The following is a 27,604-nucleotide window of genomic DNA, read 5'->3' as shown; positions in this document are numbered from 1 at the left end:
AACCCAAAAAGAATAACAAGTACAATAACAAGTGAAATAGGAAGAAATTGTTCAAAATTATACAGAATGTGAGATACTTTGCAAATACTTAAAATATTTTAAGCCAAAAAAAAGCTATAGCATTATTAGGAAATGAGCTGAGAGATAAGCAAATGAAAATATATTCTTTTTAGATTATGATGCACAGTGTATTCACCATTGATATTCTCTAATCATTTTTGTTATGGAAAGTTATTATTTCATAGAATGGCTTTTTTATTTTCTTTATTAATATCTGCTTGTGTTATACTAAAAATATACAAAAAACAAAAATAAAAAAGAAGTGAATGGAAAAAAGAATAAAATGCAAGTTGGTTACAGTTTCTATAATAAATAAAATAAATTATTATTAAAATTCATTGAAAACCTGATACTTTTGTCTAATAATAATAGTGTCTACTCAGCCAGTCACATTCTAAAAATTATTGAACTTGTTATCAGGTGCCAAATATGTTTCTGATTGATTGAATCATGAACTCAATATAATTTTTGATAAAATCCAAGCTGGACATTTATGTAGGTCTGACAACCACATGCAACCTTTTATTTTGACTTCAAAAATGCTGAATATATAGTTCAGTGTACATTATACTATTTGCAAAATTCTATTTAAATTATAATATTCTAAGCTTATATTATTCTTTAGCAAGCTGATAATCACACCACTATTTTAGGGTAAAACACAATATATATCTAGAATAGTGAGATTAAGAATATGAATCTCCTATTGATTTTAGACTCAAACACCTGTCCACTGTGATCTTTGGAAGTAATTTCTCATGGTGGAATCTTAACAATAATTATAATATAATGTAATTTTATAAAATGCATAATATGATATAATATACTTCCTCTGTGTTGATTCCTATATAACAGTACATATCTGGATATTTGTAGCTAATTACATAAATACCTACTTATGTGGTTTTCTTCAGGATGGGGGCTTATGTAGTCTAGAAATGAGTGAATGAAGAATTTGTTAGATTCAGATTTTTGTCTGTGAATTTAAATTATCTGTCATGGTAGTATCTAAGATGTCCTAAAAGGCAGTTTAGACTACCAATCAATGGTATCATTTAACAGAAGTTGGTGATCCATAATGTAACCAAGAAAATGATAATTTCCCTTATTACATATAGAAAAGGGCTATATCATTTTCACTGACCTAGTGAGTTACTTTTTTTCTTGATGCAAAGGCTACTTCTTAATGAAAATTCAATGCTTTTTGAAGTATAATGCAATAACTTTTTCAAGCCATCAGGGTGTCTTTCATATAATGAAGCAGTAATTTACGAAATAGTGAACCAAATCATTAATTAACTAAATGATATCCAATGATTTAAAAGAATAAACATAGTTTCCCAAGGAACCTAACTAATTCTCAGGGTATACCTTATGTATGAATAGATTTTGACATTCTGTACAAGTTTAGACAGGTCATCATCACATGTCAAGATTTATTTATCTTCATAAGAAACTATAAAATCATTTGCAAGGATATTGAAAAGAAAAGTTATGTGATTAAATTTGAAAACTGCTTTCCTGTCATTCTCATTATGATTATGCAGGTTCATTTTAATCTCCTAATTTTACTGTTGAACAAGCTAAGACTCAAAGATGCAGAGTTACTTCTCTGCATATAGTGACAGTGAATCAGTAGCAAGATTGGAATTACTTTTATGGAGCTCTCAGTCCATTACTGTGCTCACTGAATCACTTTGTATTTCTGCTTTTTTTGAGTATTGTTTTACATTAATTACGGACTCTGACAATAAACACTCATTTACTCATTTTTGACTTTTATAATGAAAAATGTGGTGAAATTGACAGCAAAACAAGTCTCTTTACTTTGGCATACACATTAGCCCAAAACAGCTGAACTGGATGTTTGTCGAACTTGGCAAGCACTGAGGTTTGACAGAGAGTAAACCCATGCCAAGTTCCATTTGAAATTAAATGCTCTGCCAATGTTATAAGCTACTGAAAATTGGGACTCCACATTGATCTGCCATTTCACTGTACTTGAAAATGTCTCATAAAATTCTTATTTTAATAAGTAATGTTGCTGTTGTTATAAAATGTATATGCTCTGTTCATTAATATGAGACTTTTCAAGGAAAAGAACTCTCCTAACTGGTTATTTGGAGATGCACTTGGGATCCCATTTATAATTTATTTTTTATTATTCTCTTTCTTTAGATGCAGTTTTCTCTATGTATGTTCTGACCCTATTTCCATATTTAAATCTCATTTTACTAGTGTTCTTGCTTTCATTCCATTTTTATGTGAAATGTTCTAGAAATCGCTTTGCATTTCACTCTTTTGAGCAACTACGTGCATGTAATAGCACATACCTTACACTTCACTGAAGGCAAAATTGAATGAGAATCTTGTACCCTGACTGCTTTCTTTTCCTATTTTTCTCTTTACTGGTAGAAATATATTTTTCCTGGAATTTTCCTTATGAGAGAAAAGCTTAATTAAATATAATAATTATTGACTGAGAATTTTAAAACCTGAGTATATTGTTTTTGAATTTTCTGAAAAACTAAAGGACTCGCAGGTAAGGCTCTGATATAATAGTGTCTTCCTAATACCTACTCAATGCTCCTAAATTAGGTTCTCTAGCTAACTCCTCCAGATACTTTATGATTTAAACTAAATGTTTTGCTCTTTTTCTAACCCAAGTCCTAAAGCAGATGCTTGGAACTGATCGTTGATTACTCTGCACACTCCAACCCTGCTAATTCTACTTTGTAAATGTTTCTTCTTTCCTCCTCTGTAGTTCTACTGACATTTCCATTTTCTGAATCAGAACCTTACTTCACCTATTGAAACAGAATGGGTTTTCCTGCCAGTCTACACCATTCCCCCCATTACACTCTTTTTGTACTTCCAGAATGATATTTTAAAATGGGAAGAACCTGATTCTGTTTCTCCCTTCATTCAAGTCTTCCCATGATCTAAATCCCTAACTCTACTACACAAGACCTTCCATTATTTGGTAGTTGTTTCCACACTATATTGATATCCTAACGTTCTTGTGCTAGAGTTTACATGGTAGATCTCTGTACTTTTGTGAGATCGCTGCACTATGATACATAAAATCCCACACTGCTGTTCTGTTGTAAAACTTTTCTTTTGAATAGCCTCCTTTATTTTTCTGAAAAATATTTGTACAATTTTTAAGAGTTAATAGAAATATTTATATTCAATAGTGCTTTCCTTTCACTTCTTGCCTGACTTTTGTTAAGCCGTATACCATATGAATATTTGCATCATTGCCTTCAGGGTATAAAGGGCCCTTATTGTAAAAGAGCACTATCCAAATGTGTAACCTGTTCCCCACAGTGCTAATTACACAGTAGACACTCTGTATAAATTCCTTGAATAAATTAATGAATGAACATGTATTTGTTCTTCAGTGTGCTTATTGTTTTTACTCTCTTTACCAGGCTTATAAGGCAAAATTGTCTTTAAATGATATTTGGTGAGATAATACTACTGAGAAAAGGTGGGATGTATCATAAGTGAGAATTATTTTAGAGGAAATAATTTAGTGAGCCCTTGCTTGGTCTGTAATTTGTTAGTATAACAAAATACCTGAAGTCGTGTGCTTTATAAAATAAAGAGATTTATTTAGCTCACAGGTCTGGGATATTTAAGAGCACAGCTCCTACATCCAGGGCAGGGCCTTTCAATTCAGTCATCACATGATAATAAGAAGCAAGAGCAGACAAGGAAGAGAGTGAGCTGAGGAAGCCAAACTCACTTTAGAGTGGTGCGTTCTCATGGGAACTGACCGAGGCAGCACTGATTCCTTCAGAAGCCAGGGTCTCCATTATCATCTTCCATGAGGCCCTGCTGCTGAGTTTCCATTGCCTCTCAGTATTACACACTGGGGACCTAGCCAGCACGGACCTATGGGGGACACACTCAAATCATAACCAAACCCTAACAACCCTATTTCAAAATTGTTACACACATTACCTCACGTAATCATGATAGCCCCTTAAAATAGGTACTAGTAGGAGTAATACTGATTTACAAATGAGACCCTCAGAAGCACTTTGGAAGATAAATAGCTTACCTTATCAAACTCTTACAGCTGCTAAAGTACAGAAGTCCAGACTATCAGATTACAAAGTCTTTATTCCTTAAAGCTGCACTATGTTATTTTGTCCTAAAACCTTCCAGGGTGATTTTTCTATAATGAATACTATGCGTGTCAATAAGATTTAGCTAGAAAACTTACTGGAAACCTGTCAACAATAAACCTACACAGTCATAGAGATAACTTTTGTTTTATATATTTTATGATTATCTTTATAGGGCATGGGAGAGGAGATAGTGCTTTAAACCAGCTCATTAATTTGACTGATCTTTATTTGTTGGTTAGTTTTTTCCTTTCATTTATATGTTTTCTGGTTATAAACTTTATTTGCTTATAATTCCTTTTCAACTCCCCAACCCAATATATCTTTAAAAGTTAAGCTATTACAACTCTGAAAGAGAAAAGAAGCCATTGAAAGCGTCAAGTTGAAATCAATTGCAGTTTTCACTTCTATTTTTATCTTTTGTGGGTTTCAACAGCCCTTCCTTCCATTTTTGATGGTTTGAAAGATTACTTTTTAAGCTAGCTATATCACCACAGTGTATAATAAAAAAATGTTCAAAGCATTTTTATGACAACAGAAGCTTATTTTTTCCTTTCTGACATTAGCAGCTGAAATTGTTATGAAGAAACATTTAGAGAAACGGTAAAGATAACAAAGGTGATATATACTTGCACAGGAGATGGAGGAGACAAATAGCCAGTCTCATTCATTTATACTGACTGAGGAAGGCCCCTCAGAGTAAGCTAGCTAGGAGGAAAACATGGTCCCTGAGATGGAGTGGAGGCTGTGGGGAACATGTGATGCCCACTGTACACATGCCCAGGAATTTTCCTTCCTAGCCTTCTGATAGCTTGTTTTGAAATTTTCACCTAAAGAACATTTATGTAATCCAGACATGATTTTTTAATTTGAATTTTTGCCATTAGCTCAGGGTAGAGATATTATTACATTTATTTGTCAGTGAATCAAATAAAACATATAGACCACCCAATGAAATTTGTATTTCAATTAACATATGTATTTTTTCCTAGTACAAGTGTATCCCATGTGATATTCTATATATTATGTAATGTTTTCACTAGAAAACTTTTTTGTACATCTGAAATTTATATTTAACTGGATGCCCTGTATTTATTTGATGGATTTTGTCTAAGCACTCTTTCAGTATTTTTTTAGATTTCCCTTCAGTTTATGGGAGGAAAATGTCATATAAAGGGAACAGTAATATAGAAGGAGCTTAACATCTGTCTAAATTTTCACAAATTAATTTTGGGTTCCTAAATAAAGTTGTGACTGATAGCATATTACAACTAGTCTTATTTACTCATAAATTAAAGGAAATCAGTAGATTTTTGCATTTTTATAGTTCCGTGTAAACTACAAACTATATGTTTGAGGCTTCTGACTGATAACATAAATTACTAGTTCAGTGAGACATACAAAATTGAAAACATCAAGAATAGATCTTACCAAAAATCTATTTTACAAGGAATAACTTGCTGCTAGGAAGATAACTAGACAAGCTCAATTGATTTGTTGCATTAAGATTTGCCTCTTAAATCCTAAAAGATTTTTGTTTTACTTTGGAATTTTATATTAACAATGTGATGTTGTCTGATAAATGTAGAACTCATTAGTTTAAACCCTTTGGCATTTTTAAACACTGCTATTATTATGGTGTGTTTTCTTAGCCTATTTTCCATTTAATAACATAAAATTCAACAGAAACCAATACCAAATTATTAAATAACAATAAATCTGCCCCGTATTTACTTTGCTACATTTTTAAAATATAAAATTATTGTAAATTTGTTTAAAATAATGAATTTTGGTCCTCCACATTGCTGCTATCCTGAGCATAAACTTGGTAACATACAAATTAGCACTGATGTTACCAGGAGCCAATAAAGTACTTATTAAGTAGTTCATAAATGGAGATCAAAGTCACTGAGGAAAACAGATAAATAATTCGTGCTTTAGTGAAGTAAGTATATGTCTCCTTACCTAAAAAAAGCCTCATTTCTCAGAACTTCCTTCTTTCTAGGCATCGTCCATGTGACACTTTGTGTGAGATCTGAAAAGCAGATTTTAACCTGTAAGCATTAGCATGGGTCTCCACACATTTTGGTTTTGGTCAACTGGCTGGCTCATTGTGATAGAGTGGGGTCTCTCTCATTTCCTTCCACTTCCATCACATCTCCTGCATTGTATGAAGTCCTAGGCCAACACCAGTGCAGCTCCATGCAATGGGTAACACCTATGGAGCCAGCATATCATCATAATTGTACATGGTAAGAGACAGATGAAAATTTCACTTTTTTCTTTCGACTCCAATAGTCACCCCTTCCTCCATTGTGGTCTTACTTTGCAGGCTTCAGCAAGTGCATTTTATACCCCTAGTGAGCTCAGTTAGAGACAGAGTAACAGACAGTAACCTACTATCTTACAATTCCCTCCGATCTGACTCCTGTAATAAATCAATATTCTAGATTGCCCAACCTTTATTTGCCTCTCTAAAACATTTCTAACTGATACACAGTTTTTATCATGTTGGGGAAAACCTCAATAAGGTTTGTTGTGATAATATCCTTTCTGAATCATCTTCTCCATACTGCATCCTAGTTCTGCATTTCTTTTTTTTCTCTAAATTTTTAATTTTATTGAAGATTTTGCTCAATGTTATAAGAGAACAATTAACAACAACTTGTCACTTTTTTGATCAGAGTGATAAAATAAAAAACATTTTGTTCTAATTTCAATAGAGTTGTTTTGTTAAAAGTGTCACGTAAGCTTTGCTATTAGCTTCTATCTCTGACTATCATAATTCGGCAATTAATTTACTTATCTGTAAGGAAAACAAAAGTATTATTTGAGAATGATGTAAGTCCTATGTAGAAAAAAATACATACTATTTATATAGGAGCCTATTTGGCACCACAAACTTATAAATAATACATGGGTCATCCAACAAATAAAATTATACATTGCCTAGGCAATGATTTTTGTCAGGAAGATGTGAGCATGAGGTTTCGTCCTCTTTTTTTTTTTTTTTTTTCTTACCAATCTGGCATAGCAATAAAAAGGAAACCTGTCCCTCACCTTGTAACAGATGCTGCCTGGCCAGGGTATTGTTTGTGACCTCATTCTTGCCCTTGTTTAACAGGCAACAGTGACATATGCAGATGTCTACAAACTGCTGAGTTGTTTCCTGACTTCATTTTCATGTATTTAAGTCTGATTTTAGTTTCTCTACCATCAGGAAGACTTTTCTTCGCCTAAAACTGCCCATCAGTTTATAACAGATTATTCATTGGTGTTTGACTCTTTCTTGTCTTTTTATACCATGGAAATTTAATTCATTTAAAATATTAACTTACTTTTTAAAAGGAATTTTCCCAATGTGTACCTACTCTACTTCTGACATTTGATGACCATTGCTCCTGGGAAGTTGTAACATAGCAACACAAAACAATGAGACAGTGGTTCTTTTACTAGGTTTGCTTTGCAAAAGTATAAGACAAAAAATTAAATGTTTCAATAGATGCCAACAAGGACAAATAATATAATAAGGTGTACCAATTCCTTCATAATATCATAGAACTACATAAGCCTTATGAATTTGTATGGGATTCAATACATTTGAATCCTCCAAATTAACTTTCTGATAGTTCTGTTAGAAAGAGAACACAGCAGTTAAAGTATGTTCCTAAAATGTGTGAATGGTTAGCATACCATTGATATCTTGACATTTTTGTTCATGCTATTCATCCCATCTGCTCATATTTTTGTCTGCATTCCCTACCACTTGTGCTTCTAAATAACTGATTTTTCAATACACATTTTTAAATTCCATCTTGGTCTCAAACAATATCTCTGCACACCTCTCACCCAGTAATGGTGATAAAACATCTGAAGCTCAACTGCATGAAATTATTTTACATTTTAATTGTAGCACCTTAAAATTTTATTTTTAAAGTCAGATGAAAGTTTCTTTCAGTTTTCATTTTTATTAGTACGTGTTACAATACATAGTGATTACATTTCGTGTGAGGAGTTGGTAGAAGTGCCAAACACATCATAATTCTTTTTTCTCATCCTTTTCCCCTTCTCCATCCCCCATCTATTGATGCCCCTCCCTTTTGCAAAACATCTGTCTCCCATGTATACATTTTTTTCTCATATAAGAGAAACCATGTGATATTTACGTTTGTATGTTTTCTATATTTCACTTAATATTATGGTTTCAAGGTGCATTCATTTTCCGACAAAAGATCAAAGTTTATCCTTTATAGCAGAGTAGTGTTCCATTTTATAGGAATACCATATTTTCTTTACTCATTCATCAGTTGATGGACATATAGGCCATTTCCAAGATTTAGTTATTATGAGTTATGTTGCTGTAAACATGCGTATGCATGTATCACTGCAATATGATGTCTTTAACTTTTACAGGAAGATAGCTAGAAGGGGACTAGCTGGGGCAAATGGAATTTTTATGTTTAGTTTTTTTGAGGAACCGCCATATAGATTTCTATGGCTGTGCTAGTTTACATCCCCACCAACAATGCAGAAGGGTTCCTTTTTCCGTATAGCCTTGCCAACATTTGTTACTATTTGTTTTTTTGATGATAGCCTTTCTTTCTGGAGTAAGATAGAACCTCCGTGTTGTTTTAATTCACATTTCTCTAACAGCCAGTAATGTTGAACACTTTTTCATGAATTTATTGTTCATTTATACTTCTTAGAAATTTCTATCCATTTCTATTGCCAATTATTGATTGATTCTTTTATTTTGAGGGTCTAATTTTTGGGTTCTTTATATATTCTAGATATTAGTCTAGATGTATTTGAAGTGTTAGTCTCAATCATAGATATAGATGTTAATGTAGATATATTCTAGATGTTAGTATGGGGAGTAGCTGGGAAAAATTTTTACCCATTCTGTAGGTTGCCTTTTCACTCCATTGGTTGTTTCATTTATTGTACAGAGCTTTTTAATTTGGTATTATCCAATTGGTTGATTCTTGTTTTTACTTTTCCTGCTATTAATGTTCTGTTCAAAGAATCTTTGCCTATATATGTCTTCAAGAGTTTTACCTGTTTTATCTTCCAGCATATTAAACCTTTCTATTTTAACATTTTTATCTTTGATCCATTTTGATTTTAGTTTAGTACATGGAGAGATATATGGGTCTAAATTTATTCTTCTCTATGTGGAGAGCAAGTTTTCCCAGCACCAATTATTAAACAGGCTCTTTTCTTTCAGAGTTAGTTTTCAGTACTTTTAAAAAAAAATCAGGCAGCTTAATGTGCTTGGGTTTTTCTTCTGAATAAAATTAGAAGAGACACATAGTAATAAAACAATCCTGGGCAACAAGAGCAAAGCCAGAGTTATTATAATACCAGACATCAAGTTGTATTACCAAGCTATAGTGATAAAAACAGCATGGTACCACATGATATATGCATACTCATGTTTACAGCAGCACTATTTGTAATAGCTAAATCTTGGAAACAACCCAGATTCCCATCAATGGATGCATAAAAAAAATATGTTTTTAGTATACAGTGGAGTACTACTGTGCCATAAAGAAGGATAAATTTGACATTTTTTGGTAAATGAATGCACCTTGAGACTATACTTTCAAGTGAAATAAATTGGACACACATATTTAAATATGGCATTGTTTCCCATGTGTGAGAACCTGACAGAGTAAATAAGGACCAAAATGAATGACATTTGAGAAATGAGAAAAAAATGTTCAAATGTGAAGGGGAAGAAGGGAGGGAGAAGTGGGGAGGGAAAGAAGGTGAAAAGATAGAAAGAGAATAGATGGAAAAAATGAAACAAAACTTTTATAAACAGGAGGGAAGAAAGGTTGAAGGGTGAGGGAATGGGGAAAAAAGAAGAATCAAGATATATTATGTACAAGTACAAATTCCCTATGATAAATGTAATCATTGTGTATATCAAAACGAAACCAATAAAATTTATTTTTAAAAAAACAGCATGGTATTGGCACAAAAGCAGACGTGGATCAAAGGATTTTGTTTTTAGTAATTAATTCAAGATGCATTCACTGCAACTTATTTGATTTCCACAACTATTGCTTTGAGTTTTTATTTCAACTGAAATAAGTTGTTGGAATAACTTTGTTTCAGAAAAACTTGAGAAAAATTTTCTCAGAAAATTGAGAACCACCAGACAAGGGCAAAACATGTTGAGAAGCAAAAAACAGACAGACAAATCCAAGATTGGACAAAATGAAATTTAGTAGGGAATGAGACAAAAGTATATTTTAGTAGCAGCAAGATAGTAATAGCACTGCAACCAGAGGCAGGGGGAGTCATTTATATGCCAAGGTATACAAAGTTGGCTCAAGGTCCACCTGGATGCAACTGGCTTTCTCAGACACTATTAGCATGTCAAGCACCAGCTAGGAGACAGCCTAGTCATCAGTGACCAGCACAAAATGGCTAGCTGGCTCTCTTAGTAAGTCTGTTCGTCCAAAAGGATCTGATATACATGCCAGGGATACCTGGTGGAAAAAAATGGTGCTTATAGCCAAGATAGCTGTATCTCTATAAGTATCCTCATCTACTACTGAAAACAGAGAGGAGGAGGTGGAGGAGGAGGAGGGGGAGGAGAATCATAAGAGGAAGAAGATGAGAAGGGGAAGAGGAAGGAGAGAGAGGGAGAGGGGTAGGGGGGTGAAAGGGGTTCCATGGGGCTTTACAGTTTCAGAATTACAAGAATTATCCTTCTTTTATTACCAGTATACACTAAATAATGTTTTCTCCCCACTCTGAAGTTTTTGAGAGCAAAAAGTGTTATTTTTATGAAAATTACTCTTCCTAGCCTCTGGGAAGAACTGTTCTACTCTCAAATTCCATGTGATCAATTTTTTAGATTCCACATATAAGAAAGATTATGCAGTACTTAGTTTTCAGTGTCTGCATTATTTCCTTTAATGCAGTGATCTCCAGTTCCATCCATGTTGTCACAAACTCTTATTGATAATATTTTCCTACTAGGTACCACTTGTTCTTTATCCACTTATCAGCTGATGGAGACTTAAATTGTTTCAATTTCTTGGATTTTGTGAATAATGCTGTAAACCAGATGGGAATGAAGATGTGTCTTAGACATACTAATAGTTTCCTCTGAATATACACTCAGGAATGGGATAACTGCATCATATGGCATGGAGTTTCTATTTTTAATTTTTGAGAAAAATTTATATTATTAATATAATAATATATTAATCTGTATTAATTTGCCTTACATCCAGTAATATGTAAGGATTCCTATTGCAGAATATCCTCAACTGCACAGCATGTGTTCCCTCCCGTGTTTTCGATAATGGTCAATGCTACTGCAGTGAGGTGATAGCTCATTGTAGTTTGGATTGTAATTTCCCTGATGATTGGTGATGTTAAGTATGTTTTCATTTATCTGTTTGCCCTTTGTATGTTTTCTTTTAGGAAGTGTCTATTTTGCTCTGTTGGTTTTATTTTATTGTGTTTGACTTTTTTGAGTTCCTTACGCATTTTTGATATCAACTTCTTGTTTGATATATAGTTTACAAATATTGTCTCTTATTCTGATGGCTATATGTTCATTCTAATGATTGTTTTCATTTTGAGGCAGAAATATAACATTTTTCCTTTGATTTAAGCCAATTTGACTTTTTGCTTTTTTTCCTCTTGCACTTTTGGAGTTTTGTCAAAAATCTATGCCCATTTTAATGTCATAATGAATTACTTGTATGTTGTCTTCTAATAATGTCATAGTTTCAGGTCTTACCTCTAAGTCTTTAATCTATTTTGAGTCTGTTTTCATAATTGGTAAGAGGTAGGGGTCTAGTTACATTCCTTGGTATGTGGATAAACAATTTTCCCAGATCATTTATTAAAAAGACTGAATTTTAATGCTTGTTCACAATACTTTTATAAAAATAATCAATTGACTATAGATCTGTAGACTTATTGCAGGACATTCTATTCTGTTCTATTGGTTGATGTGTCCTTTTTTATGGTAATACCACCACGCTGTTTTGATGACACTTGAAGTCAGTGTAATGCTTCTTGTTCTTCTTGTTCAAGGTTGTTTGTTCTATTTTGTTTTTCTTTTTCTGTCTCCATACAAACTATAGGATTGTTTTTTATGGATCTGTGAAGAATATCATTAGTACCTTAATAGGGACTGCATTAAATCTGTAGATTACTTTGTGTAAAATGGACATTTTAATAGTGTTAATAGTAATAGATTCCATTGATATGATATGCCTTTCCATTCTTAATATCCTCCTTAATTTCTGTCATCATTGTTTGACAGTTTCTTTTGTACCTATGCTTAACTTGTTTGATTTGGTTTAAATATATATATATATATAGAGAGAGAGAGAGAGTCACAAATTAACAATAGCTTTTTCCATTTGTTCTTGTAATAAGAAACCTAGACTCTAAGATTGTGCTAGTACACTTATCTCTTTAGACATTTTTGATACAATTATATTTCTGCAGCACTAAACTGATATATTTAAACAATTTCTTGCAGAATTATCTCTGACACAATTTTCTAGTCAAAATAAATACTTTGTTAAGCTTTTTAGTAAAATATATTTAAATAAAAACATTTGTAATTCGTTCTCCACTAAAATGTTCATGATGAAAATCACTATTAACTAAGCAGTACTTCTAATAGAGTTTTCAAAATTTGGATTTGAATTTAATATTTTAATCAGTTGAATACATTTATAGTCACAAAGTATTGTAAAATGTGATACAATGAAAGAAATATCAAAATATAACACAATAACTGAAAAGAGAAATAATCCCTTGACAGGATAACCTATGAATAGAATTGTTTAACTGGTATTTTTGTTTAATAACATTAGCTAATATTTGAAATTTTTTTCAATAAAGGCAGTCAAGGTATTAAGAAAGTACAATGCTGAAAGTATGTTAATATTCCTCTACAATTACGAGAATTCTTTGTCATTTTGTCAGAGCTTGGATAATCCCTCACATAACTGCTTGAACCTATGTCAAAATGTCAACAGGTGGAAGGAAGGAATTTTTCCAGTAATCGAATCCTATATAAATGTTAAACAGGGGTGTTAAGCTCACTACGACTGTGTCACCAGCTAATTCCTAAGAGTATTCTGCTGAGAGAAAAACTGTAAATTATAAACGTTATCTCAAGACCTCCTTCATTTTAGCAGAAGCTTCTGGTCTCGATGAGTAGACACCTTTTCTGTATGTTGGCCACTAATGCTGATGTGAACAAGAAATAGAGGCGGGGAAGTTCTGTTTTAAGTTTTTTTTTCTGCTGTTGAGTTCTGTAATTTCTTTCCATGTTTCAATATTAACCACTTCTAGTCCAATTATTTAAATACAGGATGACCAAAAATTGAGTTTTTTGGTTAATTGTTATAAAATAATATAAAGGAAATATGAAGACAACAATTTTATCAAATTTATTCAGTACAAGCATTGACCGATTGAAATGACACCTGCCTGAGCCATGCTGGGAATAGTCAGTACCTAAACAAACGTGCTGCCCAACTGATACTTGGTGTAAACTGCTAAGTGGTTAACTCCTTACAAGTCATATGGTTTGCAAAGATTTGCTGTTGTTCTATAAGTAGCCTTTTCATTTTTAAAATTTCCTTTGTCATAGGGAAACTTTTCCATTTGATGTAGTTCCACTTGTTTATTTTTTGCTATATTGATTGTGCTTTTTGTGCCTATCCAAAAATCTTTGCCTGGAGGACATTATGCAAAGTGAAACAAGCCAGACATGAAAAGATGAATGCTGCATGATCTCACTTACATGTTGGCTCTAAAAAATAATTCTGAACTCATATGAGGAGAGAATAGAAAGATGGTTGCCAGAGGTTGGGCCATGGTGAAATTGGCTGAAGTGAAGAATTTGGTCAAAGGGTACAAACTTTCATTTATAAGATGCATAAGTTTTGGAGATTTAATGTGCCACATGGTGACTACATGGTACTTGAAATACTTGCAATTTGCAGAGTCAATCTGAGTTCTCAGTGCACACATACGGACACACATAAGTAACTATATGAATAATAATTTTGTTACATGATTAGAGTAAACATTTCATCATATATGTATGTATCAAATGAATACAGTGTATACAATTTTTACTGTCAATTATACCCCAGTAAATATGTAGGGGAGAGTCCTGTTGGGGGCATGAAGTTACTCCATGGATTTGTTGGATGACTTTAGATAAACTACTTGGTCTCTCTTTACTGTGCCTTCTTTATATTTAAAATTATGAGAACATTGACCTTTTAAAAAGCATTTGGGCTGGGGATTTAGCTCAGTGGTTCCAGTGCCTGCCACACAAGCGCAAGGCCCTGAGTTCGATCCCCGGTGCCAAAAAAAAAAAAATGCATTTGGGAGGAATTGCTAATGAATTCACAATAAAATTCTCAAAATTGTTGAGTGCTTAAATCATACACAACTTTTGTTTTACTTTCCTTATATAATAGTGTTTTTATACACAAAGTTTTGAAGTTAAAAGTATTGGAAAAATGACTTTTCTTTAGAATGCTTTTATCTTCAGTAAAATAAAAGCCCAAATTCCTTAAAAAACTAGGCTTCATTATTTCACATAACTAGCCATCAGAGAAAAGAATGGTTGGACAATTGGTCCATTCAGTTATTATATGATGTCATCAAAGACAGGGCTCCATTTATTCTTTCTTTTCCCATTTTCAGAATATTCTTTTGGTTCCAAGATAGTAGCTATTGTTTTAGGTACCTTGTAGTGATACAACAAAATAACAGAAGGAAAATCAATTTTTTTCCTTTTACTTTTATCTCTTTTTAAGTACTAGGGAGCATTTATCCAAGCTTTGCTTTCCCCAGTCCCTTTATATCTCTTTGACTAATTCTGAGCTGATCTCTGACCATAGGAAAGGGGAAACATGATTGAATTCGTTTATTTAGGATTTATTTGAGTCAAATGGAAGTGGAGAGGCCAGGCCTACAATAGTTCAGGTCAGCTCCAAGAACAGGAAATGGCCCTGACCAGGCCACCAAAAATGTTGGCTGCAATTTCTTTAGTTTTGTATCCCATGTGATTGGTTTAGATTCAATAAAAAATAGCAGTGAAAGTTTTTCTGTGAGTGTGGTATGGGGGATTGAATTCAGGGCTTTCACACTAAAATACATCCTCAGCCCTTTTCCCTTTTGTTCTTGTTGTTGTTGGTGGTGTTTTTTTGTTTGTTGTTTGTTTTGTTTTTTGCATTTTAATTAATTAATTTATTTATTGTGGTAGAATCTCCCTGAGCCTCTACATTGCCTAGGCTGGGCTTGACCTTGTGAAACACCTGCCTCTAGTTTGCAGAATGCAGACCGGGATTACAGGAGCATGCCATTTTTCACTAATAAAAATTCATACTTTCTCATATAAAGAATTCTCAGACAGCTATGTTGTGATCATACACAAACAACAGTTGCCTGTAGAGCTATCCTGTCTCTCAAAGGTTTATTTATTCAGACTCTGGATGACTCTTCCAAAGTGCTCATGGTTTCTTCCACCATGGTGTGATGGAAGTAGTTTTATGAGAACCCTTTGATCTATGTTCTCTATGCCTTTACTGCTTTTTTTTTTCTTTTTTTGGTGCCAGGGATCTAACTCAGTACCTTGTGCTTGTGAGACAAGCAGTGTCACCACTGAGCTAAATCCCCACCCCCCTTGACTGCCATTTTTGGTGGCTGTACAAATGTAACCTCCTGCATTATCTCCTTTTCTATCTTAAGTCTTGTGACCATTCTAAATGGTTTAATATGTGCGCATGAATCAATCTTATACAGTCCTTTACTCCTGATTCTGTGATTTTTATTCAGTGACAAGAATTTAAATTCTTGATCTCTTACTGCTCAAAAAAAAATTGCTATAAACTGGGATATTTTCCTTCTGAAACACTAAATTTAAGTGCTGCCCTTGAAAGTCACAAATTTCATTTTTTCCTGGTCTCCTATTTACTACTTCCCCTATGCTGTTTTCCAACGTTATTTAAACCTTTATTTCCTTTATTTTTTAAAAAACTTGTAAATACATCAGTTTTCTCTTGCTTTCATCACCTCTCCCATGCATCATCCTGTTCCCTATCTTCTATCACATTACCCACTTATGAATAAATTTTTCAAATATTATTTTCCTGTCATAACTATATAACCACAATGTTGAATTACACCACTATTTCTTTATTCATTTTTACACTGACATAATGCTAAATACAAGGGGTGATCAAAATATACAGTGAATGTTAAAATTTAAAAAAATATTACAGTAAAAGATACATTGCTATTAATTTCCCTAAAAATACTCCCCCTACTTTAAGCACACTTATCCCATCATTCTTGTCACTTTCTGAAGCAGTTCTAGAAGTCCTCCTTTGTGATTATCTTAGTGAGATGTGATCAAAATTGCCATCAATGTTGCTGCCCAGTGCCATCCAGTGGAATAGCCGGGTTGTAAAATTATGGTGTGGCCTCATCCTCCTTAGTCACCAGATCTGAAACAATGTGACTCCTCCACAAAGTCAAAAATGACCACGAAAGTTAAGAATTTTTGCGGGGGGGGGGGCAGGTGCCAGGGATCGAACCCGGGACCTTGCACTTTCAAGGCAGGTGGCGGAACCACGGAGCTAAATCCCTGGCCCAAGATAAGAATTTTTAATCAATTTAGGGCATAGAAGCAGCTATGATAGTAGGTTGAAACTTGGATGCTATATTTCCACATATATGAAATATAAAATATCAAGTTGTCTCAAAAATATGCCTCATTACAACTGCTAGTATTCAATATACATCCTTTTTCTTCTCATGAATGATCCTATTAATTATATTGCCTTCCCTGCATGTGCTATTTCTGTAACCACTGGGTCTTTTTTATAAGCACATATAAATAGAAATAATGATGTTTGATATTTGAAAACAATAATAAAATAGCATTATCCACAAACACACTACAGTATAGATATCATTTTTAGCTACAATAATATGTCTTCTCAACTTTAACATTCAAATATTTTGGTTGTATGTCTACACTAATTGCCTCTGTTTTTACTTCTTAAAATAAACTGAAATCTTGTTTATGCTTTCACTATTTCAGTCAATATTGTCCAAACAAGATGAACAACATTTCAGTGCTATATTTAATCATATGCATATGATCACTATTTTTTTAAATTAGGGAAATCAATGTATAACAAAACTTGTATCCTGGCATCAAAGTTGAAGTATTGATATGTATGTGACATAATAAATTGAGTCTTTGCCACTTTTTACATGATACTTTCCAAAAAAGTGATAAAACTGGGAGTAGCCTGATTAAATTTTCATTTCCAACATGAAGCACCTGCACAAAGACAGAACCGAAGATTATATTAGAAAAAAATTGCTTTGATTTTCATAAGATATACAGAATTATTATCTGCAATTTTTTATTTCAAATAATTACTTCTATTTTTCTATGTAAAACAAACTGCTCTGAGTTGATTGTTTCTGGCACTGTGCAAAAAAAGCTTGGTACATGAGCCAGATTGTAATTCTTCAGCAGGTGTGGGACAGGAGAGAAATCATGATTCCCTGGTAATTACCATGCCTTGACCAAAGTTAAATTAATTCATAAGAGGACTTCTAAGAGGGTGATCTCCTTGAACTCTCATTTAAGAAACAAAGGGTGAAGGGAAAAAAATCCTTAGTTGTGTGAGTTAGGAAATTCTTTAGTTGGTTTCCAGTTGAATCTCAGTGCCATACTTTCGAAACCTGCGTGTGCTTCAAAAATATCTACCGAGTTTTTTGGTTTCCATGGCAGTTTTACCAAAAAGGAACACCTAAAAGAGAGAATGTCAACAATCTGTATTTTAAAGCCTCCTTCAGCATTTCTGATGCTGCTTATTCACTAACATTTCTTTGGCAAACATTTTCTTCAACATGTTTTTCCAAAGGTACATTTGGGACATGTATTTCCTCTTAAAATCTTGCAAACATCGTGAAGCTAGTTGGCAGGGACCAAAGCATGTTGCTTCTTGCATCCTCCTGGTCTCTATCTTAGTATTTCCCCATTCCTTCTTATGTGTTTCTGTATGTAAATTGTAGCTGATATTATCCATGCAGTTGCCTTAGAGAGAAAATTACAATTCTCCGTGCTATTTTCTTTACATTCTACATCTAATCAACTACCAACTACTGTCTAAATTTAGTGTTACTAACATGTATTTAATGCACTCTTTCTCCTCTAGAACTTTTCAAGTTCACTTCACCAGTATCTCTCATTTTGGATTACATAAATGCCTTATTAAATTGTGTCCACTCTTGTGAATTTTCACACTCCATTCTCCAGCCCATGACAAGATATTGTCAATTCTTTAATTAATAGACCTGTATATCTCCATTGTTTCAAAATAAAATCTCAGATTTTTCAATCTTTAAATAAGAACTTAACTGATTGAGGCCAGTGGTCTTATTGAGTAGTTTTTGTTCCCTTAGGAGCACTGAGGAGACTTCAAGAGGTACACAGCACTGATAATTCTAAAGGACTACATTTTTCTGATCCTCAATTTTCTTATGTATTTTTAACTCCTTGTAAGTTTTTCTTTCCCATTATCCAGTTCATAATTTCCCTTTTTCTTTTTATATGAAAAAGCACAAACAATTCATCATAATCTAAGTACCATGTTGATCATCTAAAATGCCTTAGACATTCAAAAATGTAAAATTTATCCCATCAGAGGTCAAACTGCCTCTTCTTATCTTAAACACATTGCTATTACACATGAAGTATGACTTGAAGAATGAGCTGCCACTTGTTTGAATGCTCTAATTCACATGTACTTAGAGAGTATGGAAGCAGACGGTGCAGGTGATTTTCTTTTAAGAAGCACATGTCTCTCACTCACTGGCTTTCAAAATGAGCAGAACCATTACAGGGGGATCTGATGAGATAAAACAGAAGTGTTTCCTTCAAAACATTAAATGAAAACATCTCTTTTCTTATGTGTATGCAATTCTTTCTGATATATTTATGTTCCTGAGCTAATGCCATTAGCTGAAAGTTACTTCTAAATAAAGGAGAAGTAACTTAGAATCATTGGTATATTTCCACCTAATCAGAATGTTTTCAGAGGCTATCAAAATTTTCAAATTACAATGAAGAAGATGCAGAGATAAAAATGTTACTCATTTTCTTTTTGACTGAAGTATACATTTTTAACATCAGTCAATATAAAGAAATGTGTCACAACATTTGAGATAAGGCTAGGAACCAGGTTCCCAAGCAATACCTTTCCAGTATGACTCATAGTATAACTTGAGTGGCTGCATGATTTTGAAAGATGAAGTGCATGAAGCTGATACTAGTGCTTTTGAATGATTGTCAGTCAGCAGGGTGACAGAAAGATGCCCAGGATCCAACTTGTCCTTGTTTCCTCTATTCTCTTTCTCTATTACTGACCCTACTATAAGATCCACAGGGATATTGGACTCATCTCACTAGAAGCTACACATGGAGGCATGAACTTCCTGAGACAATGCTTTTCTGGACCTCTCCACAGGCTGCTCAGTCACAATTTCACTTGGATTCTTGAACTTTCCAGAAAGCTTGATCTTGTTCATCTGCATCAGTGCTTTAGGAGGATGGGTTAATGACAATTGCTTTGGGCTTCTGACTCCCATTTCTACCTCCACTTTCCAAAATCTTCCCACATCCATGAAAGGTTTAATTTCTACAGCAATTTCCTCTTTCCAAGGTACTGTTTTACTTACTGAACCCTCACTGCTAAAATTAGCTAAAAGTTTACTCTATCAACCATATCATGAAATCATATCCAGCATTTGGTAATTAATAGGTAATATTTTCTTACATCTATTATAAATGATAAAATTGTATAGTAGATGTTGAATGGATTACCTTTAAAAGTCTATACATTCTCCTTTATTTAGTGATGCTTTATGATAGTATTAATGATGTTATAAATTGTATATATGAATAATTTACCTTACAAAGTCATATACAAAATGTGATATGCTCATACTTTATCAAGAGTATTATTTCTATTATTATGCTCCTCACTTTGTAAATCATTTATGAATCTTGTTGTATACTATATTATTTTATTACCAATAAGCAATAAGAAACATCATATATGATAAACATGTTTGTGAGGACTTACATCTTATAAAAATAAATAGATTGATATTAGTGTATCTATATTTTTTAATGTAGACTTCATTGATTTTAACAAATCCTTAAAATATAATCCAATATTTAAGAAAATATTAATTCTCTCACTTTTTTAGAATAAGATATACAAAATGCTCACGTGTGACATTTTATTAATTGCTTCAAAGAAATGATGAATCAAATTTTATTCTATCATTCAACAAAATTTATGCAAATAAATGACTTAACTGAATAAATGTTAGGTTCCTTATATTAATGTAGCTTCTAATAAAGTGTTCCCTCTTTAAACAATTTAATGAAATGTCTAGTATTTTTATAAATTGCATGATAATTATTATGGCAGTAAATCAATCAAGAAGATAAGTTTCATATTTAGTCTTAAAGTCATTGAAATAATTTAAAAATAATTTTTCAATTGTATTTATTTTGTTTTAGAAAGTATTATAGATGAACAATAGAAATATTTGAAAAAGAAAAACTAAAGAAGCCTTTGCACCAACCTACATTCTTAGGTTCCTTTTCCCCCTTCCTATTATATATTTTGAGAAAGGGTCCTCTTAACTCACTAAATTGCCAAGGCTGGGCTGAACTTATGATCCTTCTGCCCCTGCCTCCCAGAATTCTGTGATTACAGGCATGTACCGCCATGCTTGAATGAAGAAAGTAAAATTAAAAATTAACTTTAAGAAGAAAAAAGAACATGTGTATCTTAATATAAGAACTTGAGTATTTCTTACATAACTAACTGGTATTTAGATTCCATTAGGTACATTTAAGAGATTGATACAATTATTTTATTTCCAAATATCTTTATTCACATACATTGAAGTATTTTGTCTTTATTTCTCTTTGAATTTGATTACAATATTTTTGGGTGTTTGTCTGTGTTCTGTAGTCTTAGGGATTGAACCCAAGGCCCTGAGCAAACATATATGCTCTACCATTGACAAATCATACTGCTTGTCTTGATTAAAATCTTTATATGTCAATTTGAAAATTTGTGAGATATGCATGCATAGCTTTTCAAAATTATTTTACTGTATACATTAATATAAAAGTTTGTGAACAATAGATCTATCTTTTATTTTTCAGATGTATCAGTCATTACCCTCCTCCCTTAAGGTCATTTAAACACCAGACCTAATGAACTATTTATGTTCCAAAATTGACACATATTTCTTTATCTACAATGTCTTAAGCTTCACAATTTTTACCAGTTTCTCTTTATCCTTGGGTACACAGATACTTTTTATATATGACATCCAGTTGTCTTAAACATCAGAATTAAAAGTATCATTGTCTAGGGCACTAGCTAGAGTAGATCAGATGTCTCTTGTTAAGTGTTGCCGACAGTCACATACTTATCATAGCATCATTATTGTGTTAATATTTTAGTTTGACACTTTCAGTAAGTCATTAACTTCAACACAGGTTCTGGAAAAAATAGAAGGCACTCAATAAATATTATTGAGAAAATAGCCAGGTGTGGTGGCACATCTCTATAATCCCAACACTTGGGGAGGTTGAGGTAGGAGAACTGTCATGAGTTCAAGCAAGCCTGGACCACATAGTGAGTTCAAGGTCAGACTGAACTGCATAAGGGGCCCTGTCTCAAATACACACACACACACACACACACATATATACACACACACACATATATATGTAAGAGAAACTAATGGTTTGACCAAGTCAATGATAAATGAATGACAAGTTCTACAGAAAATTCTACAGAAACAAATACTCAATAAAGTATTTTAAAAACAGAATTTAGCTTTTAGTCTTTAAAAAATTTATTTGTGCATATTAATTTTGCCTATTAATAGAGTTCAGTGTGATCTTTCCATACAGCATGCACTGATCAAATCCAAATATTTTTTTAATTTATCACCCTTCCAAATTTCTAGTAATAACAATTTTACTATCAAGTCATCTTGGATTTCATGTATGAGAATACATGTGTTACTTGTTTTATTTCATTTAATATGAAGTTTTACAACAAATGACAGTATTTCATTTTCCTTTATGGCTGAATTATACACTATGTATTATACACTATGTATGTATATGCTATGTATATGTAGGTAACATTTTATTTATCATTGATCTCTTGATTGGCTCTTAGGGTGATTCCATAGCTTAGCTATTGTGAATAGTGCTACAATGAACATGAATATACAGGAATCTCTTTGGTATGCTTGTATCACTTCTTCTGGATGTATACTCAGTACTGTAGTCATTTATGTAGTAGTTCTATTTTTAGTTTTTTTGAGGATATTTCATACTGTTTCCCATAATGGTAGTACTAACTTAAATTCCTATAAGTAGTGAATAAGAATTCCTTTCTGTCCACAACCTCACTAGAACTTATTATTTTGTTTTTAGCTAATAGCTATTCTAAATGTGGTGCTATGATAGCTCATTATGGTTTTGAGCTATACTTCTCTGATAGCCTAATTATTGACTAAATAATTTGATCTATACCTTTAAATTATATCTAAAATACTACTCGTATAAAATATAGAAAATGTTATTTTAAGTTTAGAAATTCTGTCATCTAATTTTTATTTTGTTTTTATGTAATGTAATAGTTGATATTAATACTGAAAGTTGATTTCAAAATAAACAAAGACTACTATTGCTTGTAGGTAAGGTGATTTAAAATTCCCTGTTATATAAAATGGATATATTGCTTTATATATGCGGTGTATTATGAAATGTATGGTTCAATTTTATAAGTTCAAGTGTTTTGGTAGTTAAGAAATAATTAAAATTGGCTTCTCGAAGGAGCATTATGATATATCTAAAAGTATTTATGACTTGTAATAGTGAAGATCAGTGATATCTTAAAAATTAATTTTATTGGTACATTTTAGTATATAGTATGACATGCATCACTGGAAATTTGTACCTTTACATAATATATCTTGGTTCTTATTTTTTCCCCATTCCCCTGCCCTCCCTTTAAGTCCTCCACCCCTCCCTATTTATAAAGACTTTATTTCCATTTTTTCATTTTCTCATATTAATTCCATCCTTTCTTTCCTTTCTGGTACCCTTCCCACTTCCCCTTCCCTTTGTCCCTTTTCTTCCTATTTCACATTGAAGATCAATGATATTTAATAGGCTGTTATGATTGGTCCTGCTGTGATTAGATCTATCACTGCAAAACAGTAAATGTGTATATTTACAAGTAAAAACAGAAAAACAAGACCAATATGAATGAGCTATGTAGAGTGATTTTATATAAATTTTGAATTCAATTGGAATCATTACTCAACCAATGGTATTTTAAAAACAAGCAAGACTAGTATAATTGTAAATTAATATTAAAATTTTTATGAATATAATGAAATAGTGAAAATGTGATTTCTAACACTAATTCCATCCTAAAAAAATATTTCTTTGTATACTATAGACATAAAAATATACATACCTAGGACTTAGTGTTCATAGGATTAAAAATCTGTGATATTAAATAATCAAGTTATAGAGTTAAATTATCACTAGTTCTGTATAATTACTTAAAACTGAATCTAAAAGATTATGTTTGATCTACATTTTAAGTTTGAAAGGAATTTATCCTCTTTAATCTTTAAATACATTGATATGTATTAGAAAGTATATACTTTCTTTTCTTAGTCTTTAGGTAAAGTGGCTCATACTGGAAGACACAGGCTTTCCATTGGCCTAGAGATTTCATTTAATTCCTCCCATATTTCTCTTCTCACTCTTAGTAAATCAGAGGCTTGCAACCAGTTAGTATTAATTAATTTCCCCATAAGGTCGACATTGAACCTAACCATTGAATTTGATTATTGGTTCTCATCCAATTTAGTCTGTGACCAGAATCATCAAAATAATTATGTTTGTGTGTGGAGATCTCCTTGGAATGTAACCAGGTCTCCTTGGATCATGGCTACAATGGCCTCTGAGTGCCTGTGTAGGTGAGCACTGTGAATTGAATTCCAGAGAATGAATTCCACAGGTAATCTTTCTAGAGCAGGATGCCTTGGAACTCTTTTCTCAAAGTAAAGTCTTTCAAAGAAGTTTACCTTTCCCCTTTTACACCCTTGAGCCAGTAAAGTGTGGTGTCTGGCTGATTCCTGAGATGACCTGTAGATATATTTGCTATTGTCCTATTGCAAAGTACTTGGCTTTATTTTAATGGTAACCTTTTCAGCAACTATGTTCTTCTATGCCTTGATTTTGCAGGTGCTTCCTTTTTGATGAAATTGAAAACTTTTCAAATGAGTCCTTCTTTCCAGCTGAAATGTTCTGAGCATTGTCTTTATTGTCTGCATATCTATGAGCATTCTGTTCTGAGCTCTGACCAGAATCTCCCTTAAACTCAACTTACAGCATTCTATGGCTTTCTCTAGCCAACATCTCCAGACTTTTCTAAAATTTTTCTATGAACCACTTCCAAAAGTTTGTAAACCACATGGTCACATAGTCACAAGAATAACCCCACTCCTGGTTTCAAAATCTGTATTAGGATTCTCTAGAGAAACATATTTAATACTATATACACGTGTGTGTGTGTGTGTGTGTGTGTGTGTGTGTGTGTGTATGATAATGGAAGGAATTTATTAGGTAATTTTACAGGAGTAGAATTAGAAGAGTCCATGGCCATTGCTGGATCAGGGACAGAAGAATCCAAAATGGCCATCTGTGTGATAGAGAGCCAGAGGATCCAGCAACAGTCTAAGGTCAAAGACCTGGAAGCTCACTGCAGAGTCACTAGAACACAGAAACATATTGGTATACCTTATGTTCTTTTGAAGTTGGCAAATACCCTTGGTATACGTTTTTTGACTTTTACTCATACTGACATGTAGATCAGTAAGTTTCTTTTCCCTTTTATTGCTCTAAGTAGTGTGTCTCATGTAGGTAGATTTTACAAACTTTTGTACATTCTCCTATTGATAATTTTTGGTCTAGTTTTGAGTTATGAATAAAATATCTATGAACATTTCTGTAAAGTCTTTTTAGAGACATATATATTTTATTTATTTTATGTTAATGACTACACATTATGTAGTAAGAATATGTTTGTTTAAATATACAAGAATCATATATACTATTTTATAAAGCAGTTGTGCTATATTCCATTCCCACCTGCAAGGTAGGAGTATTCTAGTTGGTATATGTTCTCACCAATGAGTCAGTATAATGGGATGTATATATGGTGTTACTGCCTAATGACTAACATATTTTTCATATTTTTCTTCTGGATAATATTATTGACTATATTTTATCTTATCATTTTACTTTAATCTAGTTTTTATTTTTATAAGTAAATATTTTGAATTATTTGTTCAAATCTTTTCATTAATTTATGAAAAGTATGAATATATTACAGATATATGTCTTTTGACATATATATTACAGTGACTCTATCTGTGAATGTTTTATGACTTCTATTTTCATTTTCTTAACAGTCTTTTAAAAAGCAAAGATATTGATTTTGATGGTTCAATGAATCATATTTTATGTTATTACTCATACTCTTTTTTTCATATCTAAGAAATAATTGACAAAGACCCTATATCCTCTCTTATTATATTGCTCTTAATACACGGTTTCTCACTCTCAGCATTATTGATATTTTGGTACAGGCATTCTATATTGGTATTTTATCTAGACAATGTCAAATATTCCTTGGGGAACAAAAATTGACATCTGTTGAGAACCACTTTTCTTAAAGTTTTATGGCTTTATATTTTACATTTAAATTTATGACCCATTCTGAGGATTGTTTTTTAACTCAAATATAAAGTTCTGAATCTCAGCCTAATTAGCTTCTTCTAAACAAAAGAAAATAGGCTAGTGTGGATTTCCTAATTATATAACTTTGCTATCTATAATATATTACAGAAAATTTGATATGGGAAGAGGAATCCTACTGACTTGAATGACCAAACAAATAATCATAAGAATTATATGGCCAGTTTGTTAGGTGAGAGAGAAGTTTGATAGTATTAACTGCTGGGAGCAATTCTACATAAATTTTTGGGAAAAATTATTTCATAATTAAAGTATGACTATAGCTATCTAAAGCTCAATGATACCTTGCCCATGACATGACTATGGCATGAGGAGATGTAACTCTGTTTTGCCTCCGGTCACAGCTGAACCTTGATGGTCCCATGAATCTGTGACAATCCAGGGCAGGATTACCATCTGAAGACATCCTGGTTCTTTGAGAACTGAGTAGTAAGAGAAAGGTTTCACCTGGGGAGGGACAAATTTTTAATCAACATAAGTTCCTCATTGACCTAGGATCTTCATCAGTATAAGTTCTTCATTCTCCTAGGATTATCTCTGTCCTCTGAGTCATCTATTGTGGCAAGCTCTGGGTCCTTTTGTCTTTGCTTCCCAGAGGAATATTAATCAGGCCCTCAGTTTAGCTTCTCCTCCAAGTCTTGTCTCCTGTCTTTATTCACTAATTCACTTTGTGCTGTCATGGCTCACAGTAGACCAAGACTTGCTGCAGGGGTTCTGGTAATGTCCTCTTTCCCTCTTCCCTACAATTAACTCATCAAATTGCACAGTATTTTCTTTCCAGAAAATAAAATTATATGAAGGCAGAACCACAGTTAATCCTTGTACCACTATATTCCTGTTGCTTAGAACACCTGGAACAAACGTAAAATTTTAACAAAAATGTGTTCACTAAGGTGAGTGATTATTAAAGATACTTCTGAGTTTGAGGATCACACAAAAGAGATTGGTAGGAGCATATAACTAAATGCTCAATCATTTATTCCACATAATTCTTATAAACAAATACAAGACAGGGTTGTAGATAAGTTAATCCTTGAAATATTTTCATGACCACATAAATGCAAAATGATACAACTTATATATTATTTTTATTCATTGTATTTCAAAGTCAGCTTATTCTTTAGACCAGGAGAGAGTATAAATGCAAAAAAAAAAAAATTGATAGAGTGTCTAGACCAATTGCAAACAGATTTCAGTGAGGTATACATTTAGCTGACAAGATAAACTAAAAATGCTAAGTACAAAAGGTCAAACTATGTAGGTAGAAATAGTTCTAAAGATGCAGGTTACAGGAGGTCTTTGAACAGGAAGCCACAGAGATAAAAGGAACTAAAAAGGATAAGGTAAAAGGAGGTAGATTAAATGTGTAAACTGAAGAGCAGCAAGTCAGGGGAGATACTTTTGACTGTATATTTAGTCGGTTAAT

Source organism: Heterocephalus glaber, unplaced genomic scaffold (assembly GCF_053883595.1).
Source record: "Heterocephalus glaber isolate CG9 unplaced genomic scaffold, H.glaber_assembly_v1.0 deba00001600, whole genome shotgun sequence".
In the NCBI taxonomy this organism is placed as follows: Eukaryota; Metazoa; Chordata; class Mammalia; order Rodentia; family Bathyergidae; genus Heterocephalus; species Heterocephalus glaber.
The sequence above is the reverse complement of the archived record's forward strand: the minus strand, read 5'-3'. Positions refer to the sequence as shown.